Raw genomic sequence first — 27,068 nt, 5'->3', positions numbered from 1 at the left:
CATTGTCTTAATGTGATCATATAAAACATAAAATTGGACATAAAAAATCTTTGTAACAATACTAAATATATCAAATAAAATGATTTTATTTATATAGATTCATTCTGGAAGGAAAGGTCACCGCAGATTAATCTAATATGTCACATTTGCATAACAACATTAATCTGACACTTTCTCCTGCGTGAACTGAGAATCGCTGAGTATCAATAAACCAAAGGCTGTACCCACAAGTCTTGCAGCCGCAGCGTCTGACATACTGCGCACTGGGGTGTTAGGCTGCAGAGAGCCAGTCAGCATATGTGTAGGATGAAGTTCACAGCTCACAAAGTTTACTGCTGTACTCACCAGCCTGAGCCAAGCTCAGTGGGTGCCACGGCTGCGTTAACTATGCTGACAAAATAGGTGCAGTATGATGGCCAGTGACAGGCACCAGAAAATAAAAGCAGTGTGGCGTTTACTGCAAATTCCTAGTGATTAGCAAGGACCTAGAGATGCTATCGAAGAGAAGAATTAGCAGTTGCACCCAAAGACTCCTCCACCACGTAAGAAGGCAGTATTATAAAAGCCATATTTTAGGTTTGGGGACTATGAGATTTCAGGAGCTTCCAGTTAGGGTACCGTTACACTAAACGATTTACCAACGATCACGACCAGCGATACGACCTGGCCGTGATCGTTGGTAAGTCGTTGTGTGGTCGCTGGAGAGCTTTCACACAGACAGCTCTCCAGCGACCAACGATGCCGAAGTCCCCGGGTAACCAGGGTAAACATCGGGTTACTAAGCGCAGGGCCGCGCTTAGTAACCCGATGTTTACCCTGGTTACCATCGTAAATGTAAAAAAAAACAAACAGTACATACTCACATTCCGGTGTCACGTCCCTCACCGTCTGCTTCCCGCACTGACTGTGAGTGCCGGCGGTAAAGTAAAAGCAGAGCGCAGTGGTGACGTCACCGCTGTGCTGTGCTTTACGGCCGGCACTCACAGTCAGTGCGGGAAGCAGACGGCGAGGGACGTGTGACAGACAGCAGAAGGTGAGTATGTACTGTTTGGTTTTTTTTACATTTACGATGGTAACCAGGGTAAACATCGGGTTACTAAGCGCGGCCCTGCGCTTAGTAACCCGATGTTTACCCTGGTTACAAGCGAACACATCGCTGGATCGGTGTCACACACACCGATCCAGCGATGACAGCGGGAGATCCAGCGACGAAATAAAGTTCCAAACGATCTGCTACGACGTACGATTCTCAGCGGGGTCCCTGATCGCTGCTGCGTGTCAGACACAGCGATATCGTATGGATATCGCTGGAACGTCACGGATCGTGCCGTCGTAGCGACCAAAGTGCCACTGTGAGACGGTACCCTTACACCTTTGGTTATTGATAAAATAATTTCTCCTTATCTCAGAGGTATTACCTTTCCAGCTATAGGGAAATAGTAAGTAGAAATTCCTGACTATATTTAACAGCCAGATGTGGCTCTCTGATTGTGCTATGCTGTTTTCTTGAAGAAGCACTCCTGCTCCTCATCCTCCCATCAAGGTTTTTATCCTATTAATATATTGCAGTCATCATATTATATAGCACTGTGTACTTACAATTGCTGATTTTGCCCTTGTACCCAGCAAATTCTTCTCTTTCCTTTATGTAGAAACAGGAAGTATCATGTCCCTGCAGAAGTCATTCTCCTCTTCAACTCCTGGCCCAGCAGCTCCACTCCTCCTCACTGTCATTGACTTTTGCAGTGACTCATGACTCATGCAGGAAAAATTGACCTAATTTTTCTACATAGAGCTTAGAAGGATTCAGGTAAGAGTTTTTTTAATCTTGAGATGTCATAGTCCTAATGAAAAAGATGATAATTAGCTGTAAACTACACACTTGAAACACCATGAGAACTACTCCAAAACTACTCCAGCCCAATATAATCCTGTTAACTGACTGGACTTATATCTAACGAGACACTGGTGGCAGTCCTACCATGCTGACAGGGCTCTGTTTCACTGGTGCTAATGAAACGGGCCTCTCAGCCTGTCAGGGTTGTGAGCGAGCCTTTTGCCACACCCCAGGCTGCGTTGGTCACACTGTCTTACTCCCCGTGTCTCCCTGCACCCATGTGGACAGGGAGTGTCTGTGTAAAACTATGCCAAGATGACCTTAGGTATCTCTAGAGGGTACAATTACCAACGTTCCAAATAGATAAAGCTGGCACTTCCAAATACAATGTAAACACCAATAGTCACCCTAAGGGGTAACCATCATGAAGAGATCCAGAGTAACATTAATTAAGGCTTTTATTGGAAAACTTTTATAAAATGCATAAAATGCCCAAGCACCCTAACATAAGGTGGAGGCTAAGTGCAGTACATCATTAAGTTATACCAATTGCAGGGTAGTAATATCATAATGACATGTTAATTTCAGTACATCTTAGCTGCCCAAGCATGCCGACAATATACAAACAGTGCCAATGTACATAATCAATTATCACAATAGTATCTACCTGCAGACGGCACAGCGTTCCACCTCACCCCAACGCGCGTTTCGCACCAAGCTTCTTCCGGGGGCGTGATGAGCTTCAAGAGGTAGTCACCGGGAATGGTTTTCACTTCACAGGTGTGCCCTGTCAGGTTTAATTAGTGGGATTTCTTGCCTTATAAATGGTGTTGGGACCATCAGTTGTGTTGTGCAGAAGTCTGGTGGATACACAGCTGATAGTCCTACTGAATAGACTGTTAGAATTTGTATTTTTGCAAGAAAAAAGCAGCTAAGTTAAGAAAAATGAGTGGCCATCATTACTTTGAGAAATGAAGGTCAGTCAGTCCGAAAAATTGGGAAAACTTTGAAAGTGTCCCCAAGTGCAGTGGCAAAAACCATCAAGCACTACAAAAAAACTGGCTCACATGAGGACCGCCCCAGTAAAGGAAGACCAAGAGTCACCTCTGCTTATGAGGATAAGTTTATCCGAGTCACCAGCCTCAGAAATCGCAGGTTAACAGCAGCTCAGGATAGAGACCAGGTCAATGCCACACAGAGTTCTAGCAGCAGACACATTTCTACAACAACTGTTAAGAGGACACTTTGTGCAGCAGGCCTTCATGGTAAAATAGCTGCTAGCAGGGGCGTAACTACCGCGGTTGCAGCGGTCGCCAGTGCGACCGGGCCCGGCGGGTCAGGGGCCCGGCAGGTCAGAGGCACCCAACACCATGTTGCAGTGCCTCCTGCACGGCAACAGTCCGAGGCATATCTAGGGGGAGGTAGCAGCCGGGGCACGTGAGAGACAGGAAGCAGCTCCAATCATCACAGTGAGACAGCTTCTCCTGCTCTGCACTCTGCAGCCCCGGGACAGAAGGCGAGAGCAGGGGGGAGGTGCAGGACAGAGCCGCTTTAGTCAGGAGAAGCTGAGGAGCTGCAGCCAGTTTACATCAGCCTCCCCTGTACCAGAGAGGAGATTGTGAGATGTGTATATGAGCTGGTATCTGGTGTGTGTCTGATATCTGTAGTGTGTGTGTGTGATATCTGTAGTGTGTGTGATATCTGTAGTATGTGTGTGTGTGTGTGTGTGTGTGTGATATCTGTAGTGTTTGATATCTGTAGTATGTGTGTGTGTGATATCTGTAGTATGTGTGTGTGTGTGTGATATCTGTAGTATGTGTGTGTGATATCTGTAGTGTGTGTGGGTGATATCTGTAGTATGTGTGTGTGTGATATCTGTAGTGTGTTTGATACCTGTAGTATGTGTGTGTGTGATATCTGTAGTATGTGTGTGTGTGATATCTGTAGTGTGTGTGTGTGATATCTGTAGTGTGTGTGTGTGTGTGTGATATATCTGTAGTGTGTGTGTGATATCTGTAGTGTGTATGTGTGATATCTGTAGTGTGTATGTGTGATATGTCTGTAGTGTGTGTGATATCTGTAGTATGTGTGTGTGTGTGATATCTGTAGTATGTGTGTGTGTGATATCTGTAGTGTGTGTGATATCTGTAGTATGTGTGTGTGTGATATCTGTAGTGTGTTTGATATCTGTAGTATGTGTGTGTGTGTGTGATATCTGTAGTATGTGTGTGTGATATCTGTAGTATGTGTGTGTGTGATATCTGTAGTATGTGTGTGTGTGATATGTCTGTAGTGTGTGTGTGGTATCTGTAGTAAGTGTATGTGATATCTGTAGTGTGTGTGTGTGATATGTCTGTAGTGTGTGTGATATCTGTAGTATGTGTGTGTGATATCTGAAGTATGTGTGTGTGTGATATCTGTAGTGTGTTTGATATCTGTAGTATGTGTGTGTGTGATATCTGTAGTATGTGTGTGTGTGATATCTGTAGTGTGTGTGTGTGATATCTGTAGTGTGTGTGTGTGTGTGTGATATCTGTAGTGTGTGTGTGTGATATCTGTAGTGTGTGTGTGTGATATCTGTAGTGTGTGTGTGTGTGTGATATCTGTAGTGTGTGTGTGTGTGTGTGTGTGTGTGTGAGACAGGGGCGTAACTACCACGGTCGCCGCTGCAAGCGGCTCTGGCAGGTCAGGGGCCCGTGTGTCCCCTTGAGCCTGTCTCCCTTGTCCCCTTATGCTTGTGTCCCTTGTCCCCATGTGCCAGTCTCCCTTGCCCATTAATCCCTGTGTGTCCCCATGTGCCTGTCTCCTTTGTCCCCTTGTGCTTGTGTCAGTCTCCTTTGTCCCCTTGTGCTTGTGTCAGTCTCCCTTGCCCACTAGTCCCTGTGTGTCAGTCTCGCTTTCCCACTTGTCCCTGTGTGTCCCCTTGTGCTTGTATCCCTTGTCCCCGTGTGTCCCCTTGTGTCAGTCTCTCTTGCCCACTAGTCCCTGTGTGTCCCCTTGTGCCTGTCTCCCTTGTCCCCTTGTGCTTGTCCCTTGTCCCCGTGTGTCCCCTTGTGTCAGTCTCCATTGCCCACTAGTCCCCTTGTATTAGTCTCCCTTGCCCACTAGTCCCTGTGTCCCCTTGTGCCAGTCTCCCTTATCCACTAGTCCCCGTGTGCCCCTTGTGTCAGTCTCCGTTGCCCACTTGTCCCCGTGTGCCCCTTGTGTAAGGCTCCCTTGCCCACTAGTCCCCTTGTGTCAGTCTCCCTTGTCCCCTTGTGTCAGTCTCCCTTGCCCACTAGTCCCCTTGTAACCTTCTCCCCTGCCTCCTAGCCCCCATGTGTCCCCTTGTGCCTGTCTTCCTTGCTCCCTAGCCCCCCTATGTTACCCTTGTGCCTGTCTCCCCTAGCCCCCTTGTGCCCTCTCCCCTGCCCCCTCGTCACCATTTGCTCATGTCTTTCTCACTGCCCCTGTATGGAGGGGCTGCATTATACTATGAGGGGGGCTGCATTGTATTCTATGGGGGTTACAGTGAATTGTATGGCAGGGCTGCGGGGGGGGGGGGCCCATTTGGAAGTTCGCATCGGGGCCCATAACTTTGTAGTTACGCCACTGGCTGCTAGGAAACCACTGCTAAGGACAGGCAACAAGCAGAAGAGACTTGTTTGGGCTAAAGAACACAAGGAATGGACATTGGACCAGTGGAAATCTGTGCTTTGGTCTGATGAGTCCAAATTTGAGATCTTTTGTTCCAACCACTGTCTCTTTGTGTGACGCAGAAAAGGAGAACTGATGGACTCTACATGCCTGGTTCCCACCGTGAAGCATGAAGGCGGAGGTGTGATGGTGTGGGGGTGCTTTGCTGGTGACACTGTTGGGGATTTATTCAAAATTGAAGGCATACTGAACCAGCATGGCTACCACAGCATCTTGCAGCGGCATGCTATTCCATCCGGTTTGCGTTTAGTTGGACCATCATTTATTTTTCAACAGGACAATGACCCCAAACACACCTCCAGGCTGTGTAAGGGCTATTTGACCATGAAGGAGAGTGATGGGGTGCTACGCCAGATGACCTGGCCTCCACAGTCACCAGACCTGAACCCAATCGAGATGGTTTGGGGTGAGCTGGACCGCAGAGTGAAGGCAAAATGGCCAACAAGTGCTAAGCATCTCTGGGAAATCCTTCAAGATTGTTGGAAGACCATTCCCGGTGACTACCTCTTGAAGCTCATCAAGAGAATGCCAAGAGTGTGCAAAGCAGTCATCAAAGCAAAAGGTGGCTACTTTGAAGAACCTAGAATATAAGACATATTTTCAGTTGTTTCACACTTTTTTGTTAAGTATATAATTCCACATGTGTTACTTCATAGTTTGGATGCCTTCAGTGTGAATGTACAATTTTCATAGTCATGAAAATACAGAAAAAAATTTAAATGAGAAGGTGTGTCCAAACTTTTGGTCTGTACTGTATGTGCAGGTAGATAGGAAGTGTAGGGATCTATTTACTCTTTGGCAGTGGTTTCGGGTAGGCACAGGGATAAAGTCTCTTTTAGCCCATAAATCTCTCCAACAAACAGAAACAGCCTTGTCTTTGCACAATGGAACAAAATTAACAATATAATCCATTTAAATTAAACAGGCTTTATAGACCTGGTCAGCTGTTGTGAATTAGACTTTTTTGGCTCCCTCTTGTGGTCACTAGTGATATGACTCTGGGATTGTCTTTCCTCAGTTTGGCACCCACCTGGGTCGTTAGTCCAGGGGTGTTGCTATATAAACTTCCTGGATTCTCAGTCCAGTGCCTGGCATCGTTGTAATCAGTTCCTTTCTGTTTGCTCCTGTCTGCTGGTCCTGGATCTTGCAAAATTAAGCTAAGTCTTGCTTCCTTGTTTTTTGGTTATTTGCATTGCTATTATTTTTTGTCCAGCTTGTACTAAATGTGATTCCTGATTCTGCTGGAAGCTCTAGGGGGCTGGTGTTCTCCCCCCGGGCCGTTAGACGGTTCGGGGGTTCTTGAATATCCAGCGTGGAAATTTTGATAGGGTTTTTGCTGACCGTATAAGTCATCTTACTATATTCTGCTATTAGTCAGTGGGCCTCTCTTTGCTAAATATCTAGTTCATTCTTACGTTTGTCTTTTCTCCTTACCTCACCGTTATTATTTGTTGGGGGCTTGTATCCAACTTTTGGGGTCTTTTCTCTGGAGGCAAGAAAGGTCTATATTTTCCCTTCTAGGGTTAGTTAGTTCTCCGGCTGGCGCGAGACGTCTAGAACCAACGTAGGCACGTTCCCCGGCTGCTGCTATTTGTGGTGCTAGGATTAGATATATGGTCAGCCCAGTTACCACTGCCCTATGAGCTGGTTTTTTGTGTTTGCAGACTTGGTATGTATTTTTGAGACCCTCTGCCATTGGGGTCATAACAGTCAGCCTCTTGCAGGACTGACCAGTACACCAGAAGTGTTTGCATATCAACTCCCACACTAAATAAGGCATCTGTACTGCCTTTTCTAGCCCATTCCAAGCCCTGAAACTGGAGATAAGGGAACGGCTAATCTCTCCCAGCTCCAATGGCCTCTACTAAAACCTGAACCCAAAATCCAGGCCAATTAAAACACCCTTTAGCACTATACGTGCTGGAGCCTGCTTCTCTGGGTCCTACATCACCGAGGCTTGGCACTTCGAGGACACATACAGTGGCATGTAAACGTTTGGGCACCTCTGGTCAAAATTAAAGGGCCACTGTCACCCCCCCACAGCCGTTATAAACTAAAAGAGCCACCTTGTGCAGCAGTAATGCTGCAGTCTAACAAGGTGGCTCTTTTAGTTTTTGATTCATTTATTACCTAAAAAAAGCGTTTTAAAAATTGGCCACACATACCAGATATTGTACCAGGAGGCGGTCCGAAGCGTCCTGTATGAATCCCCCAACTGCCGTCACTCTTCTCTTCAGGGGCGATGGTACCCGCCCCCTGAGCGCTGTTATCTTCTGAAATCCGGCGCCTGCGCTGTGCGTGCCTGCCTGGGGCCTGCGCAGTGTTCATTGTCAGTGCAGCCACACTGTTGCTGAATCCCCCGCCCCGCACTGTTATTCATTATGCACAGTGCGGGGCTGGGGTTCCTGGGAAGGCGGGGGAGCTGGGGAGCGTCGGAGCTGGGGAGCGTCTAAACAGCGCAGTGCGCATGCCCAGGAACCCCAGCCCCGCACTGTGCATAATGAATAACAGTGCGGGGCGGGGGATTCAGCAACAGTGTGGCCGCACTGACAATGAACACTGCGCAGGCCCCAGGCAGGCTCGCACAGCGCAGGCGCCGGATTTCAGAAGATAACAGCGCTCAGGGGGCGGGTAAAACGCCCCTGAAGAGAAGAGTGACGGCAGTTGGGGGCTTCATACAGGACGCTTCGGACCGCCTCCTGGTACAATATCTGGTATGTGTGGCCAATTTTTTAAACGCTTTTTTGAGGTAATAAATGAATCAAAAACTAAAAGAGCCACCTTGTTAGACTGCAGCATTACTGCTGCACAAGGTGGCTCTTTTAGTTTATAACGGCTGGGGGGGGGGTGACAGTGGCCCTTTAATGCTATTGTGAATAGTTAAGCAAGTTGAAGATGAAATGATCTCTAAAAGGGCTAAAGCTAAAGATTATACATTTCTATTGTATTTTAAAGGGAACCTATCACCCCGTTTTTTCAAGATTAGATAAAAATAGTGTGAAATAGGGGCAGAGCTGGGCTTTACATTACTGCCTTTTTGGTGCCTTTACACCCCCGTTAGGCTGCCGAAATACCTTTGTGAAGTGGCCGTTTTCTGCTGTCACTCAAGTTGGTCAGGTCGGATGGGCGTGGTCACAGCGCTGTTTCTCCCCCAGATCAGGCTCATCATTACGTTGGTGGCGTAGTGGTGTGCGCATGTCCAAAGAGAAGATCCACTGGCCAGGAGATTCAAAACAGCGCGGTCTTCGCTATTTGCCGTTTACCGGTGGGCGCGGCCATCTTTCCTGTGGCCGCGCGTGCGCAGATGGAGCGCTCTGCTGCCCGGGGCTTCAGGAAAATGGCCGCGGGATTCCGCACGTGCGCAGATGGAGATCACAGCGGCCATTTTCCTGAAGCCCCGGGCAGCAGAGGGCTCCATCTGCGCACGCACGGCCACAGGAAAGATGGCCGCGCCCACCGGTAAACGGCGAATAGCGAAGACCGTGCTGTTTTGAATCTCCTGGGCAGTGGATCTTCTCTTTGGACATGCGCACACCACTACGCCACCAACGTAATGATGAGCCTGATCTGGGGGAGAAACAGAGCTGTGACCACGCCCATCCGACCTGACCAACTTGAGTGACAGGACAAAACGGCCACTTCACAAAGGTATTTCGGCAGCCTAACGGGGGTGTAAAGGCACCAAAAAGGCAGTAATGTAAAGCCCAGCTCTGCCCCTATTTCACACTATTTTTATCTAATTTTTAAAAAACGGGGTGATAGGTTCCCTTTAAGCAAAAAATATTGTCATCGTTTACATTTTAAAAATTACATGAAAGAAAATGGGCAGATGCAAAAGGTTGGGCACCCTTGAAGATTTGAGTGCTCGGATAACTTTGACCAAGGTTTCAGACTTTAATTAGCCTGTTAGGATTATTGCTTGTTCACTATCATCGTTAAATAAGGCCAGCTGATGCAAATTTCCCATTTTTATAAAAATCTATCCTCTTCTAACTTTGTGCCAAAAAATAGCAGCTATGAAGTTGCCCTTTCCTCAGATCAAAATGTAATTAAGAAATGGCAGTAATCAGGAACAGTTGAGGTCAAGATAAGGTCTGGAATACCAAGCAAAATTTCAGTGAGAGATGCTCATAGTATTGCTAAGAAGGCAAATCAGAACCCCTGCTTGACTGCAGAAAAGACCTTTAGAAAGATTAGCAGACTCTGATGCATTTTGGAAATAAGTCCTCTGGACCAATGAGGTTAAAATAGAACTCTTTGGCCCCAATGATCAAATGTATGTGTGGGTAAAAAAGAAAATTGTCTCTTCAGACAGGAAGAAAACTAGAACTCTAGGGCCATCTATAGGAAGTAGCAATCCTAAAAGTCAATAACGACTCTCTTACGAGCCTTGTAACATGACTTATGAATAAAGCGAAAAACAAAATCTCAATTTAGAGTCACTGTGTTTCGGGGTACTGCCCCTCATCAGTGCAAAGTATGATATCTGGTTTGACTGGGTGAGAGGCGATGAGGTTAAAATAGAACTCTTTGACCACAATGATCAAAGGTATGTGTGGAGAAAAAAGGGCACAGAATTTCAGAAAAAGAACATCTCGCCAACCATTAAGCATGGGGGTGGATCAATCATGCTTTGGGATGTGTTCAACAAATTCTTGATGCAAACATAATACGATCTGGGAAAAAGCTGACGTTGAAAAGAGGGTGGCTTCTACAAATGGAAAATGATCCTAAACACACGTCAAAATTTACACTATCTCTCTACGGACACAAACATTGAGCTATCTAAGCAAACGCAGGTACATGTCCTGCATTGACTATTGATCAAGATTATATTGGACTAATCCTCTATGCCGGGATTTATCACTCAATCGTATTGTGCATAATCTAACGTTAACCCTTAACTTCCTGCCGCTTTACCCTACAGCATCGGGGATATTTTCAGTTCTTCATCTATATAACATTTTCTCTTTCAGCTTAACAGTCTTGCTCTGGTTTACCAATTTTAATCACATTCTTTTTCATTTTCTCTTTGGGCAAGTTACAATATTGTATAATATATGTGGTTAACCTTTGGTTCTTAGCAACCCTGACAATTTCTTTGTCCATCCCTTTTCCAGGACTAATTCCTTTACTGTTACCTGTTAGATCAACATAACACTTCTGCTGGTTTATTATTAAAAAGTTTTTTTCTCTCATAATCCTGTATTTTCAGCGCGAATCAATTATCATTAATATTTTTTAAAGAACCTACGATTTCCTTGTGGTTGGAATCTAGATTCGCAGCAGCTACAAACAGATTTATATCAGCGCCACTTTATCTTCTGTTCACAATAACAGTAATTTTGACCAGGGGTGCCCAAACTTTTACATGCCACTGTACCTCCCATTCATGACCTGTCCAGCTGCCACCTTACAGAGGACATGCAAAATTTTCCTGACTAAATAGGCAGTCATCTGCTGGGCAATAAAAGACTGCCGATTTAATACAGTGATGAAGAAAAGGGCAGCTGAAGCAAGAAGAGTTAGAAATAAGCATACAGCACATTGAGCTAGGCATAGCACACTATGTTTTGGAAAGTTACTGTATGTAAGGGCTGGGGTTTTAAAAAAAAATTTGGGATAACCCCTTTAAAAAAAAAAAGTTATGTAAGTGCTGGGGTTTAAGAAAAACATCTAAGATAACCCCATTAAAAATTACCTAGTAGTCAAAAGATATAGGACTATATAGAGAACATATAGGAACAATATACTGCAGATAAAGGACAGTTATGTCAGGCTATGTTCATGTTTGCATTGGAGGTGTTCTTTGTCTTTCAATATGCCCAGTGTTAATGCATTTGCAATTTATCACCTGTTTTATCTATAGCAATCAATAAGACACTTTTCTGAATAAACATGCAGTATATCTGAGCATCAGTTTCTCTTTCTTACAGCTGTAATTGTACAAATGACATATTATTGCAAAAAGTAGTGATTTTTCATTTTCCGTGACATTTCAAAAAGTGACAATTTTTGTTCTATTACTAAGTGGTAAGAGACAGGGCAGGTTATCATGACTCCCGGTGAGTATACTCCTGACAGGGTAATGTCAGCTCCCTATATATCTAGTAATATTACTCTATTCACTGCTAGTCTCAGTGTTATGCTGCACTAAGGGTTTATTGATTTGCTTCCTCTCTCCTGGCAGCTACATGACAAAATACGCCGAAGCCCATCATTGAGAAAAATGCCAATTTCCCAAGATTGTTATGATAGGGCAGATGTTGAGAGACCTCCCATCCTCCCTTTATAGAGGGGCCCCAAAGCTTCTTTCCGTCTTTTGAATTTTGTTTAGAATTGATCGGGCACAGACGATCCAGAGGTGTTTGTCTAATCTACTGCACAAGAATGAGACAAATGAATCTCAGGGCTCATGTCAGTGATTGTGGGTTAATGTACAATTGACTTGGGTCCTGTCAATTAACAAGCGAGATGTGGAATCGAGACAGATGGAGGTTGTATCCCTTCTTACCGGATGGAGGTCTTGATATATGAAGCAATTCGTTTGTAAAGAGGAACAATCACTTAGTACAGAATGCTTTTATCACAGTTTTGCTCCTTGGAATGCCTGTCTATAGTAGTTGACACATCCTTCGCCATATATTCCCATCAAACAGTAATCTCAAGGCTGTGTTTGCTTTATACAGTAGCTCTAGTGATATGTCACTAAAGGCAGATCCCATCACAGAAAAATCCTTTGAACAAGAAAAGCATTCTTTCTCTATTAACTTGTAACCAAAAGCTGAGTTCTCACCATCATGGACCCAATGCAAAATCACCAACATGGTCACCAACAGCAGGAAAGATAAAGAATAGATAGCGTCCAACATTTTGGCCCACACGTGGTCTTTTTATGTGGGTAAGAAAAACCCATAACGGTCACTGTAATAAGATGAAACGGACAAAAGTAATTTTCAATTTAAATTTATTGACTATCAGCTAATGAAAATCAGGCATTGCTTTTGATTTGGGGTTCAACAGATTTTTTTTTTTTTAAACAGACTGGACAAACATAATGGTACCCTTGGAAAAGATTGAACATAACTTAACCATAGGGACATGTGAAACTAAGGTCTGTCCTGTAATCAGCGTCACAAGTGTCTTCAATTTGCAATTTGTTACCATCTTTTCAGTTAGCCATTAAAAGGTACTCTGAATTCAAAATATTTTTCAAACGTGTAATCAGTCAATCTGCTTATGTGTAGTGTGAAAAGTAGTCATTGTGCTGTTTAGTATCATGTTGTGTACCACAGTGAACATGGAGCAAAGAAGGCTGAGGAGGAGAGAGTTTCAGTAGATTAGAAAGACAATTATAGACAAAAACATTAAAGGTAAAGGCTTTATGACCATCTCCAAACAGCTTGATATTACTGTTACTACAGTTGCACATATTATTCAGAAGCTAACGGTCTATAAAGGTCTATGGGACTGTAGCCAATCTTCCTGGATGTGGCCAGAAAAGAAAAATTGATGAAAAACTGAAGAGACTGATAATATGAATGATGATCAAACAGCCCAGAACAACTACCAAAGAGATTGAATGTGAACTCCGAGATCAAGATAGATTAGTGTCAAATCTCCATCTTGGCCAAAATGGACTTCATGGAAGACGACCGGGGAAGAAACTGTTGTTGAAAGCAAATAATAAAGAAATAAGACTGAAATTTGCCAAAATGCATATTGACAAGCCACAAAGCTTCTGGGACAATGCCCTTTGTATGGATGATACAAAACTGGAGCTTTTTGGCATCATAACAACTCTATGTTCACAGACAACAAAAAATGAAACAAAAAAACAACAAAACATTGTACCTGCTATAAAACATGGAGGAGGCTCTGTTATGTTCTGGGGCTGCTTTGTTGCATCTGGCACAGGGTGTCTTGAATCTGTGCAGTCTGTAATGGAATCTCAAGTCTATCAAGGCATTCTGGAGCCAAATATGCTGACCAGTGTCAGAAAACTTGGTCTGATTTGTAGATCATAGGTTCTCCAACAGGTTAATGACTCAAAACACAAACCATAGAAGGATGGCTAATAGCAAAGCATTGGACTATTCTGAAGTGGCTTCTATGAGCCCTGGTCTAAATCCTATTGGACATCTGTGGAAGGAGCTGAAACCTGCAGTCTGGAGAAGGCGACATTCACATCTAAGACAGTGGGAGCAGTTTTCTCATGAGTAGTGGCCAAAACTCCTATGGACAGGGGAAGAAGTCTCATTGAGAACTACAAAAATCATTTGTTTGAAGTGACTATCTTAAAAGGTTGTGCGACAAAATATTAAGTTAAGGGAACCATCATATTTGTCTAGGCCAGTTTCACTTGTTTGTTTTTTTACATTTTCTTTTGAACCACAATTCTGAGGTAATGTCTGATTCTCCTAAGTTGATATTCAGTCAATTTAAATTGGCAATTACTTTTGTCAGTTTTACGTTATTTCAGTGACCATTATGAGTACTAAAAATGTTGTCCAATTTTGTATATACATCAATTCCATCGAAAAATGTACGTGTAGAATATTAGGGTTAGAAATGTTCTGAGGGAAAGTATTTATGCTGTTCCAAGCCAATATAGTATTTACATCTGGGTCTCTCCCGAGATGCAAACAGCAGAACGATGGCGGTGCTGAATGTGGGACCATCACGAATCTTAAATTGATTGCCTATTCTAAGGATAGACCTTCAATATGTATACAATACAGGAGAGCCCCATTAAACACCATTTTATTACATATCCTACTTACCTTGGAGAGATTCTATCTTGTTTCTTTTCTTATAGATCATTGAATATTCCCATTTATGTAGACTTCTGAGCAGATCTATCATATCATTCCCTCCTTGTTCAGTGTCTGCACTCAGCTTGCTTTGTAAGTTTGAATTCCAGAAGTTGCCCTTTACTTTAACGTTGATGGCCTATCCTTAGGAAAAGTCATTAATGTCTGATTGGTGGAGGTGTGACACCTGTCACCCCCATCGATCAGCAGTTCTTGGTGTCGGTGGAGATGGCTGGAACTGCTCAGTTACAGAGCACTGTCTACTGTGTAGAGACCGTGGCCGAGTACTGCACATCTACACCCTATTCAAATCAACAGGGAGGTGGATGTGCCATACCTGGAAGCTGCTACTATACTGTAGATGGAGCTGTGCTGTGCAGCTCCATAACTAGTCAGTTCCAGCAGCCGCAGACACCAAGAACTGCTGATCAGCGGGGGTGCCTGTGGTCGTTCCCCCACCGACCAGACATTGTGGATAGGCCATCAATTTTAAAGTATTGGATGACCCCTTTAACTTTTACATGGCACAATATTTTTATTTGATCATTTCTGAAAAGAATGTCATTGTGAAAGCTGGAATTTCCCGTTAAGTGAAAAAATGTGATTGTTCTAAAATGAAATCTCTGCTAAGTGGCCTTCATTTTATCTACCAAACTAACAAACATGAGGTTCGCATTAGCATTATCAAACAAGAAGTAATGAAGTTACTCATATTCTTATTGTGCATGATTTATAGCTCACAGGTGCCAAGTTCTGCTCCTTTACAAGATTAGCATAGCAATTTCTGGAGAAGCGGAGGAGAAGAAAACACAAAGGAGTTAAAGCTGAAGAAGAAGAATTCTTCTTCTCACTACAATCAGTTTTAGCAATAAGGAGGTGGACGTTGTCTTATTCCACAGCCCTGTGTGAAAAATGCCTGTATCATAATGAGGGAGAGGAAATCTCCCAGCTACAGTCCACCATATATCTCCGGTGATTGCAAATAAGCCAAAATTGGATTACCATACTCATCTACACTCATATGATGGACTTACCATACCTAGCTGAACAATCTATGCATATTATATCTCACTCTACTTAGTCAAACAATCCTAACCAATTAATTCTTGCATGTGGGTGATATGGATCAGTGTTGGATGGATAAATAAAGCGATTATTCAGCACCATTTATTTTTTTTACTACGGGTCTAAAAACTAACAGGCAAGTAGTTGCTAACTACTTGACTGTTGTTCCCCGCAACCGATCTCTGCCAGCACAGAGCAATCATGGACCGCTCCTGTCGGTGATTCAGTGGCTTCCGCTGATGTAACTTCGACGGAGTAGCAGCTTCTCTTCCACTATACTCTGTTGATGGGGGGGTGACTGTGAACACCATTCTGATTGACAACTGGCTCCCCGCTGCGTAACTGCGGGGAGCTGGCTGTCGATCAGCATCATGTCGGCAGTCAGGCCTCGTTGGCAGAGAAACCTGGAAGAAGAAGAGCTGCTCTGTTGACGTGGAGCAGCTGATTCGCCAGCAGAAATGGTCTTTGACCACTCTGAGTCAGCACTGAGTAGAAAAGGCAGTTGGTGCCTCTGTTAGTAACTACCTGCCTGTTTGTTTTTAGGTCAATAGTAAAAGCAAATAAAATAGTCCTGGACAACTCCTTTAATATGGTGTTCATAGAAACTATTGGTCCACACTGTGGGCCTCCTACATTTTATGACACAGATGAAAAGGACCAGTACAAGTCTATGGGTCCGTGAAAAACACATACAGCACACAAATGGCATCCATGTGCCATCCATGTGCCATCTATGTGTTGCACTTATTTAACATTGCAAATTGTAGGAGAAGCTTTGTAATTTAATTATTGTTTTATTCATACTGGAAAATGACTGATGGTAAACACTGATAACACGGGTATTGTTTTTTCATGTACAGATTAAAATGACCAGTTTGGAAAGGTTTAACCAGCTGTCTGCTTCTCTTTAAGGGTATGTGCACACTTTTAGCAAAAAATGTGTCTGTTGGCAAGAAAAACGCATTAAAATAACATGCATTTTTGCTGTGTTTTTGCATGCATTTTTGAAGCAGTTTTTTATGTTTTTGTCCGAGTTTTTAACAAGGGAGAAAAATGCTACAAAACCTCTGAAACAATTGATATTTGAAACTGCTTCAAATCTGCAAGGTAAAAATAAGTAACGTGCATGAGAGTTCAGAAATCTCATTCACTTAGCTGAGACAGTAAAATGCTGCATCTTTTTGGGAGGCGGGAATAGCGATGTGTGCACATACCCTAATTCTTCCAGTAACCTTTCTTCAACACCACTCACATATAAATAATAAGACAAATTACTTAATAAAAATCTAAAAGAAAAAATAATATACAATATACTCTTGATTTTATAGCTCCAACATATTTTGCAGAGGTTGCCATCACTCACAACATTGCCTGACCTTAGTGGACTACAGGAGGAAGTATATTAGCCTTATTAGCCTATACAAGCTGAAGCACACTTGGGTTATGCAGCAGGACAATGATTCAAAACACACCAGCAAGTCCATCTCTGAATGGTTTCAGAAAAACATAATTAAGACTTTGGAGTGGCCTAGTCAAAGTCCTAACCTTAATCCCTTAATCCGATTGAGATGCTGTGACATGACCTTAAAAAGGCGGTTCATGCTCGGCAACCCTCCAATGTTACAACAATTCTGCAAAGGTGAGATGCCAAAATTCCACCAAAGCGTTGTAACGGACTCAATGCCAGTTATCGCACTTGATTGCAGTTGTTGCTACTAGGGGTGTCCCAACCAGTTATTAGGTTTAGGGGGTAATCATTTTTTCACACAGGGCCCTGTAGGTTTGGATTTCTTTTTCCCTTAATAATAAAGACCTTCATTTAAAAACTGCATTTTGTTATTACTTGCGTTATCTTTGTCTAATATTTATATTTGTTTGGTGATCAGAAACATTTAAGTGCGACAAACATACCAAAGAATAGGAAATCAGGAAGGGGGCAATCACTTTTTCACACAGTTGTGTGTGATTTGTATTGGCGTGAGGGGAAAAAATTGGAGGAAACAAAAAATACAAATTCTATAAAGAAGTTGAACCCCAGGGTGGAAAGATAACAGTACTAACCACTGAGCCACTATCCATGTATAATAGAGTCTGAACTCTTTCCATTCACCTTCATTAACATCAAATGTACTAACAATAATGTAGTCAGCTCTGCAGATTAAAATAATGGAATGCATAAATCAATTTTTGCTTCTCATTTACTCCCATACTATTGTCTTTGTCCCTGACACACAACTGCCTAGTCAGCACCAATCTCTTTGCTATGACAAGGTATATACCATAATATCTGTATTCCATTATTTTATTCTTCCGAGCTAGACTTGACTTCACCATTGTTCCTCTAATGTCTGATCTGTATGGAAGGCCTCAACATAGCAGACCTGGGCTTTTTACCCTGCAGATGACTTTTTGAGCTCTTGCACTATGTATGCCAGAGCCGTATTTCACATTCAGATGAGTTCCAGTTATGATTCCCGACCACCCAATTTCTATACCTAGCATTCAGATGAAATGGTTGATGCAGATCAGTAGGGACGCCTGAATTTCTTGACGGATCACAAGCAGTTCTGTAATGTCACGCAATTGATTTAAATGTCAGCTGCTGTTAGAGCCGGAGTCCACTAAACATACCGAGAATGTACAAGAATAGGGATGTCTGCTCTTTCATTGACAAAGATTGAGCAGATGGATCCAGGACCCTGATTGATTTCACTCATAATATCCTCTTCATTTCGGGGAAGGAGAGGGGAAAGATAGAGACAGGAAATAATCAAATGGTCAAATTCCTTTTGACGTCCAATGGATTGAAATTTCCCAGATTTGCAGTGTTCAAGAAGTCTGATGAGCACTAAGGCAAAAGTTACCCATCCATTCGTAATGTCACTGCTGCCGTACATGACGACCACATGTCGAAATGACATTACTTGATTTCTTTTGTATAGTGAATAGTGATACAAACGGACTTGAAATAAAAGTACATAACATTGTATTTTATATCATTGCCGATGCACAGATTGTACTGATGTTCTCATGTTGCTCCATAAACTTAGAAGGTCTAGTACTTATTGCACTGTTTGCACCCATCATTGACATCGCTGGCAATTATGTAAGCTCAGATTTAAATACGTCTCATCTAATATAGAATAAGGAACAAAACACAACTAATCCCAGGAATGCCGAAGAGGTAGTCAATGAGGATAGGTGTCCCTATGGCCAATATTATATTATCTAATATCATCGGTTCAGCTGGACAGGGGCCCAAGAGGTAAAGGGGCCTATTTGTATCTCAGCAAGCTGCTTCTGTCACAAACACATTATTAGATTGCAAAGGGCCCCTTGTACTATTCTTGCACAGGTTCTGCGCCTGTCTTATGTGTATGGTCATCTTCAGCTCTGCTTTATCGGACAAACTGAGAACTGCCACACTTGTAGGGTGCAGTCCGACGGCTGTATAAATTCGACTGAGATCAGAACGCAGTGCATGGACTAGCCAGCGGCTATCATGACAGCAACGTGACATCTGTATAGAAATACATGAAGCTGTCACACTCGGGTCGGGAGAGCAGCCGGCTAGTTGGTGCACTGCGTTCCGATCTCAGTCCAATTTATATGGTGTCTGACTGCGCCCATTTAGTAACATCATTTCTCAGCATTGAGCTGTGAAGTCAGAGGCTACCAAGCTCTGACCTCACAGCTACTGAGCTCTATGCATGCATTTAAAGAAAGCCAGGACTAGCAGACGGGAGCAGGATGGCTCAGAGACAAGTGATGTATACAAAGCAGACTTTTTAGTGCACCCAGACAATGCTTCAGCAGTTGTTATATACAAATTAGGCCCGGCAGCTTTGGTACATAACGTTGGGGGTCTCAGCTCTGTTATAAATTTGCTGAATCTTTAAGATAGTGCTGGGCTTTATGATGTGTGAGCCAAAGTCTTCCAATGGCCTTAATAAATGTCCCCAGCTGGCCTGTGCCGTACAGTTATGTGAAGTGTGGCAGGTTTGCAATAAATCAGTTTTAAAGTCACACAACGTGAAAGGATTTAAGAAGTCTCATCCTGAAAGACAGCTCCCATGAGCCGTGCTTAATCAGTTCTTACAGGGATTCCCAAGCAGTGGAGGAAACTGTAAATGTGAGCAAGCTGAAACTTAAGGGGGTGCTTTAGCTGCGTTAATAATTTTATACTATGTCCAATATATCTTCGGCTGCCTCCTTGGCACATCTCCACTATGGACAGCATAAACAGGATCCCGAGTATTCAGGAAACTCTATGTGGCTTTTAAATCTTGCAAACTACCAATTATTGTCTCTTCCAGAGATTGCAGCGCTGAGCGGTGAGTTATTGCGGCTGCCTTCATCTGAATAATTAGTCGTAGTGAGAACAAGTACATATCAGCTTCCTGCCCTAATATCAGGCAGAATAAATAGACGCGGAATGTTAATATAATAATTTTCATGGATAATGACCCATATTTATCAAGTGATCAGATTATAAAATTAGATTATGTCTTGTACATGTTAGCGTATGTGCACAGTATCAGAAACTGGCAGTGCTTTGAATGCGGCACATGGTCGCTGCGTCCAAAGCGCTGCCATTTATCGAAATTGACAGGCTGCGGTCTGGAGAGACGACCGCATGTCCGTCTCCGCGGGTGAGCCGCGGGCATCTCTGGACACATAGTGGACATCGGATTTCTTGAAATCCCATCCTCAATGCTGTAACAATAACATCTGGACGCTGCGAGTTGGACGCTGCAGAAGTACGCAGCGTCCAACCCGCAGCGTTTACTAAACGTCTTCACCTACCATTAAGGTATTTTCACAGGTGGCAGGTTTGTTACAGAAATCAAGAATAATCCATTCTGTAAATCTGAATGTGGTTGTTTTTGCAGCAGGTGTATGAAAGTGTGCAAACCGCATTTAGCCAAATTGGACACTTACGGAAAATTTACCTACAATCTGCTGCATGTGACCATAATGTAAGGACACGGCAGGTTCACAGAAAAGATTAAGATTGTGCTGTCAAGAATATGAGCCGAAATGTAAATTTGGGTGTTCTGAGCACAAAGCTTTTAATAAAAGTTAAATGAGCTGCTGAGTTTAAAGAACAATGAGGTTATATAATGAATAAAGACGTATGTGAAGGAGTGAGGAAAACAATTGGGAGATACAGATGTAGCAAACATTATTAATAGCGATATAGAAAACTATCAAAGCATACATATGCAATTGGCTCCGCTGCTCCTATATCATATCGGAGTGACCAAGCCACACAATCTGTATTTGGAAGCTTGGCACGTGAAACATTAATGGCGTCGTGTTGTCGTCCTCTTTACTATATGTAATGTGTATAGAGCCGTTGGCAGCAATGATCCGTCAAAACCCCAATATTTCGGGAGTGGAGGTTAAAAGCAAAGTATATAAGATATCCTTATTTGCAGAAGATGTCCTCTTGCCTCTTATTAAGCTTCTCATAACGATTCCTAATCTCATGGACACTATAAATGTATATGGTAACTTATCGGTATATAAATTGAACACTCCCAAAAAAGAAGCCTTTCCCTTAAATATTCCCCCCAGCGTTCTTGACCATTTAAAATTAAACTTCAAATTCAGATGGAAAACCAAAACTGTCAAATATTTCGGGGTTAATCTATTCTCTTCCTATGGGGGAATATATGGTTGTAACTACCCGTCCCTATTTAGCAAACCGAAAAGATTGTTAGCTAAATGGATGCCACTCTCACTCTCATTGATAGGTCGTATAGTGTTATGGTTCTCAATGGCAAGAGAACATAGCCCAGCATACATAGGAACTAGCTCTTGGAAGGATGGAAACTTAAACTGACCATGAACTAAACCTGCCGCACAACTAACAGTAGCCGGGTAGCGTAGCCTGCGTTTTATCCCTAGACGCCCAGCGCCGGCCGGAGGACTAACTAATCCTGGCAGAGGAAAATATAGTCCTGGCTCACCTCTAGAGAAATTTCCCCGAAAGGCAGACAGAGGCCCCCACATATATTGGCGGTGATTTAAGATGAAAATGACAAACGTAGTATGAAAATAGGTTTAGCAAAATCGAGGTCCACTTACTAGATAGCAGGAAGACAGAAAGGGTACTTTCATGGTCAGCTGAAAACCCTATCAATACACCATCCTGAAATTACTTTAAGACTCTAGTATTAACTCATAACATCAGAGTGGCAATTTCAGATCACAAGAGCTTTCCAGACACAGAAACGAAACTGCAGCTGTGAACTGGAACAAAATGCAAAAAACAAACAAGGACAAAAGTCCGACTTAGCTGGAAGTTGTCTGGTAGCAGGAACATGCACAGAAAGGCTTCTGATTACAATGTTGACCGGCATGGAAGTGACAGAGGAGCAAGGTTAAATAGCGACTCCCACATCCTGATGGGAACAGGTGAACAGAGGGGATGATGCACACAAGTTCAATTCCACCAGTGGCCACCGGGGGAGCCCAAAATCCAATTTCACAACAGTACCCCCCCTCAAGGAGGGGGCACCGAACCCTCACCAGAACCACCAGGGCGATCAGGATGAGCCCTATGAAAGGCACGGACCAGATCGGAGGCATGAACATCAGAGGCAGTCACCCAAGAATTATCCTCCTGACCGTATCCCTTCCATTTGACCAGATACTGGAGTTTCCGTCTGGAAACACGGGAGTCCAAGATTTTTTCCACAACGTACTCCAACTCGCCCTCAACCAACACCGGAGCAGGAGGCTCAACGGAAGGCACAACCGGTACCTCATACCTGCGCAACAATGACCGATGAAAAACATTATGAATAGAAAAAGATGCAGGGAGGTCCAAACGGAAGGACACAGGGTTAAGAATCTCCAATATCTTGTACGGGCCGATGAACCGAGGCTTAAACTTAGGAGAAGAAACCCTCATAGGGACAAAACGAGAAGACAACCACACCAAGTCCCCGACACAAAGCCGAGGACCAACCCGACGCCGGCGGTTGGCAAAAAGCTGAGTCTTCTCCTGGGACAACTTCAAATTGTCCACCACCTGCCCCCAAATCTGATGCAACCTCTCCACCACAGCATCCACTCCAGGACAATCCGAAGATTCCACCTGACCGGAGGAAAATCGAGGATGAAACCCCGAATTACAGAAAAAAGGAGACACCAAGGTGGCAGAGCTGGCCCGATTATTGAGGGCAAACTCCGCTAAAGGCAAAAAAGCAACCCAATCATCCTGATCTGCAGACACAAAACACCTCAAATATGAATCCAAAGTCTGATTCGTCCGCTCGGTCTGGCCATTAGTCTGAGGATGGAAAGCAGACGAGAAAGACAAATCTATGCCCATCCTAGCACAGAATGCCCGCCAAAATCTAGACACGAATTGGGTTCCTCTGTCAGAAACGATATTCTCCGGAATACCATGCAAACGAACCACATTTTGAAAAAACAGAGGAACCAACTCGGAAGAAGAAGGCAACTTAGGCAGGGGAACCAAATGGACCATCTTAGAGAAACGGTCACACACCACCCAGATGACAGACATCTTCTGAGAAACAGGAAGATCCGAAATAAAATCCATCGAGATGTGCGTCCAAGGCCTCTTCGGGATAGGCAAGGGCAACAACAATCCACTAGCCCGAGAACAACAAGGCTTGGCCCGAGCACAAACGTCACAAGACTGCACAAAGCCTCGTACATCTCGTGACAGGGAAGGCCACCAGAAGGACCTTGCCACCAAATCCCTGGTACCAAAGATTCCAGGATGACCTGCCAACGCAGAAGAATGAACCTCAGAAATGACTTTACTGGTCCAATCATCAGGAACAAACAGTCTACCAGGTGGGCAACGATCAGGTCTATCCGCCTGAAAATCCTGCAAGGCCCGCCGCAGGTCTGGAGAAACGGCAGACAATATCACTCCATCCTTAAGGATACCTGTAGGTTCAGAATTACCAGGGGAGTCAGGCTCAAAACTCCTAGAAAGGGCATCCGCCTTAACATTCTTAGAACCCGGTAGGTATGACACCACAAAATTAAACCGAGAGAAAAACAACGACCAGCGCGCCTGTCTAGGATTCAGGCGTCTGGCGGACTCAAGATAAATTAAATTTTTGTGGTCGGTCAATACCACCACCTGATGTCTAGCCCCCTCAAGCCAATGACGCCACTCCTCAAAAGCCCACTTCATGGCCAAAAGCTCCCGATTCCCAACATCATAATTCCGCTCGGCGGGCGAAAATTTACGCGAGAAAAAGGCACAAGGTCTCATCACGGAACAATCGGAACTTCTCTGCGACAAAACTGCCCCAGCTCCGATTTCAGAAGCGTCGACCTCAACCTGAAAAGGAAGAGCAACATCAGGCTGACGCAACACAGGGGCGGAAGAAAAGCGGCGCTTAAGCTCCCGAAAGGCCTCCACAGCAGCAGGGGACCAATCAGCAACATCAGCACCCTTCTTAGTCAAATCAGTCAATGGTTTAACAACATCAGAAAAACCAGCAATAAATCGACGATAAAAGTTAGCAAAGCCCAAAAATTTCTGAAGACTCTTAAGAGAAGAGGGTTGCGTCCAATCACAAATAGCCCGAACCTTGACAGGATCCATCTCGATGGAAGAGGGGGAAAAAATGTATCCCAAGAAGGAAATCTTTTGAACCCCAAAAACGCACTTAGAACCCTTCACACACAAGGAATTAGACCGCAAAACCTGAAAAACCCTCCTGACCTGCTGGACATGAGAGTCCCAGTCATCCGAAAAAATCAGAATATCATCCAGATACACGATCATAAATTTATCCAAATAATCACGGAAAATGTCATGCATAAAGGACTGAAAGACTGAAGGGGCATTTGAAAGGCCAAAAGGCATCACCAAATACTCAAAGTGGCCCTCGGGCGTATTAAATGCGGTTTTCCACTCATCCCCCTGCTTAATTCGCACCAAATTATACGCCCCACGGAGATCTATCTTAGAGAACCACTTGGCCCCCTTTATGCGAGCAAACAAATCAGTCAGCAGTGGCAACGGATATTGATATTTAACCGTGATTTTATTCAAAAGCCGATAATCAATACACGGCCTCAAAGAGCCATCTTTCTTAGACACAAAGAAAAAACCGGCTCCTAAGGGAGATGACGAAGGACGAATATGTCCCTTTTCCAAGGACTCCTTTATATATTCTCGCATAGCAGCATGTTCAGGCACAGACAGATTAAATAAACGACCCTCAGGGTATTTACTACCCGGAATCAAATCTATGGCACAATCGCACTCCCGGTGCGGAGGTAATGAACCAAGCTTAGGTTCTTCAAAAACGTCACGATAGTCAGACAAGAATTCAGGAATCTCAGAGGGAATAGATGACGAAATGGAAACCAAAGGTACGTCCCCATGCATCCCCTTACATCCCCAGCTTAACACAGACATAGCGTTCCAGTCGAGGACTGGGTTATGAGATTGCAGCCATGGCAATCCAAGCACCAACACATCATGTAGATTATACAGCACAAGAAAGCGAATAATCTCCTGATGATCCGGATTAATTCGCATAGTTACTTGTGTCCAGTATTGTGGTTTATTACTAGCCAATGGGGTGGAGTCAATCCCCTTCAGAGGTATAGGAGTTTCAAGAGGCTCTAAATCATACCCACAGCGTTTGGCAAAGGACCAATCCATAAGACTCAAAGCGGCGCCAGAGTCGACATAGGCATCCGCGGTAATAGATGATAAAGAACAAATCAGGGTCACAGATAGAATAAACTTAGACTGAAAAGTGCCAATTGAAACTGACTTATCAAGCTTCTTAGTACGCTTAGAGCATGCTGATATAACATGAGTTGAATCACCACAATAAAAGCACAACCCATTTTTTCGTCTAAAATTCTGCCGTTCGCTTCTGGACAGAATTCTATCACATTGCATATTCTCTGGCGTCTTCTCAGTAGACACCGCCAAATGGTGCACAGGTTTGCGCTCCCGCAGACGTCTATCGATCTGGATAGCCATTGTCATGGACTCATTCAGACCCGCAGGCACAGGGAACCCCACCATAACATCCTTAACGGCATCAGAGAGACCCTCTCTGAAATTCGCCGCCAGGGCGCACTCATTCCACTGAGTAAGCACAGACCATTTACGGAATTTTTGGCAGTATATTTCAACTTCATCTTGCCCCTGAGATAGGGACATCAAGGCTTTTTCCGCCTGACGCTCTAAATGAGGTTCCTCATAAAGCAACCCCAAGGCCAGAAAAAACGCATCCACATTGAGCAACGCAGGATCCCCTGGAGCCAATGCAAAAGCCCAATCTTGAGGGTCGCCCCGGAGCAAGGAAATCACAATCCTGACCTGCTGAGCAGGATCTCCAGCAGAGCGAGATTTCAGGGACAAAAACAACTTGCAATTATTTTTGAAATTTTGAAAGCAAGATCTATTCCCCGAGAAAAATTCAGGCAAAGGAATTCTAGGTTCAGATATAGGAACATGAACAACAAAATCTTGTAAATTTTGAACTTTCGTGGTGAGATTATTCAAACCTGCAGCTAAACTCTGAATATCCATTTTAAACAGGTGAACACAGAGCCATTCCAGGATTAGAAGGAGAGAGAGAGAGGAAGGCTGCAATATAGGCAGACTTGCAAGTGATTCAATTGAAAGCACACTCAGAACTGAAGGAAAAAAAAAAAAAAAAAAATTTTTTCAGCAGACTTCTTTTTTCTCTCCTTTCTCTGCCAATTAATTTAACCCTTTGTGGGCCGGTCAAACTGTTATGGTTCTCAATGGCAAGAGAACATAGCCCAGCATACATAGGAACTAGCTCTTGGAAGGATGGAAACTTAAACTGACCATGAACTAAACCTGCCGCACAACTAACAGTAGCCGGGTAGCGTAGCCTGCGTTTTATCCCTAGACGCCCAGCGCCGGCCGGAGGACTAACTAATCCTGGCAGAGGAAAATATAGTCCTGGCTCACCTCTAGAGAAATTTCCCCGAAAGGCAGACAGAGGCCCCCACATATATTGGCGGTGATTTAAGATGAAAATGACAAACGTAGTATGAAAATAGGTTTAGCAAAATCGAGGTCCGCTTACTAGATAGCAGGAAGACAGAAAGGGTACTTTCATGGTCAGCTGAAAACCCTATCAATACACCATCCTGAAATTACTTTAAGACTCTAGTATTAACTCATAACATCAGAGTGGCAATTTCAGATCACAAGAGCTTTCCAGACACAGAAACGAAACTGCAGCTGTGAACTGGAACAAAATGCAAAAAACAAACAAGGACAAAAGTCCGACTTAGCTGGAAGTTGTCTGGTAGCAGGAACATGCACAGAAAGGCTTCTGATTACAATGTTGACCGGCATGGAAGTGACAGAGGAGCAAGGTTAAATAGCGACTCCCACATCCTGATGGGAACAGGTGAACAGAGGGGATGATGCACACAAGTTCAATTCCACCAGTGGCCACCGGGGGAGCCCAAAATCCAATTTCACAACAGTATAGCTTCAATTAAAATGTCTCTCCTTCCCAAGTTACTCTACTATTTTGAGACCCTCAGGATCCCTATGGGGGAGCTTAGGTCCTTTCAGGCTGCTATAATGAAGTTCATTTGGATTGGTAGACGTCACTGGATCTCCAAGTGTGTCCTCTCCTCTC

At 43.8% G+C, this 27,068-nt stretch overlaps 1 long non-coding RNA gene across 1 annotated transcript in view; it reads left to right on the top strand.

Moving 5' to 3' along the window:
* Positions 1-27,068, top strand: part of LOC143787307 (uncharacterized) — a 220,025-nt gene that overhangs the window by 149,439 nt on the left and 43,518 nt on the right. Inside the window, exon 4 of the long non-coding RNA XR_013218321.1 lies at positions 1,653-1,810. This is a non-coding gene — a long non-coding RNA (uncharacterized LOC143787307). The remainder of the gene's footprint in view (positions 1-1,652; positions 1,811-27,068) is intronic.

Source organism: Ranitomeya variabilis, chromosome 8 (assembly GCF_051348905.1).
Source record: "Ranitomeya variabilis isolate aRanVar5 chromosome 8, aRanVar5.hap1, whole genome shotgun sequence".
Lineage (NCBI taxonomy): Eukaryota > Metazoa > Chordata > Amphibia > Anura > Dendrobatidae > Ranitomeya > Ranitomeya variabilis.
Note: the sequence above shows the minus strand (reverse complement) of the source record. Positions and strands in the feature narration are given on the sequence as shown.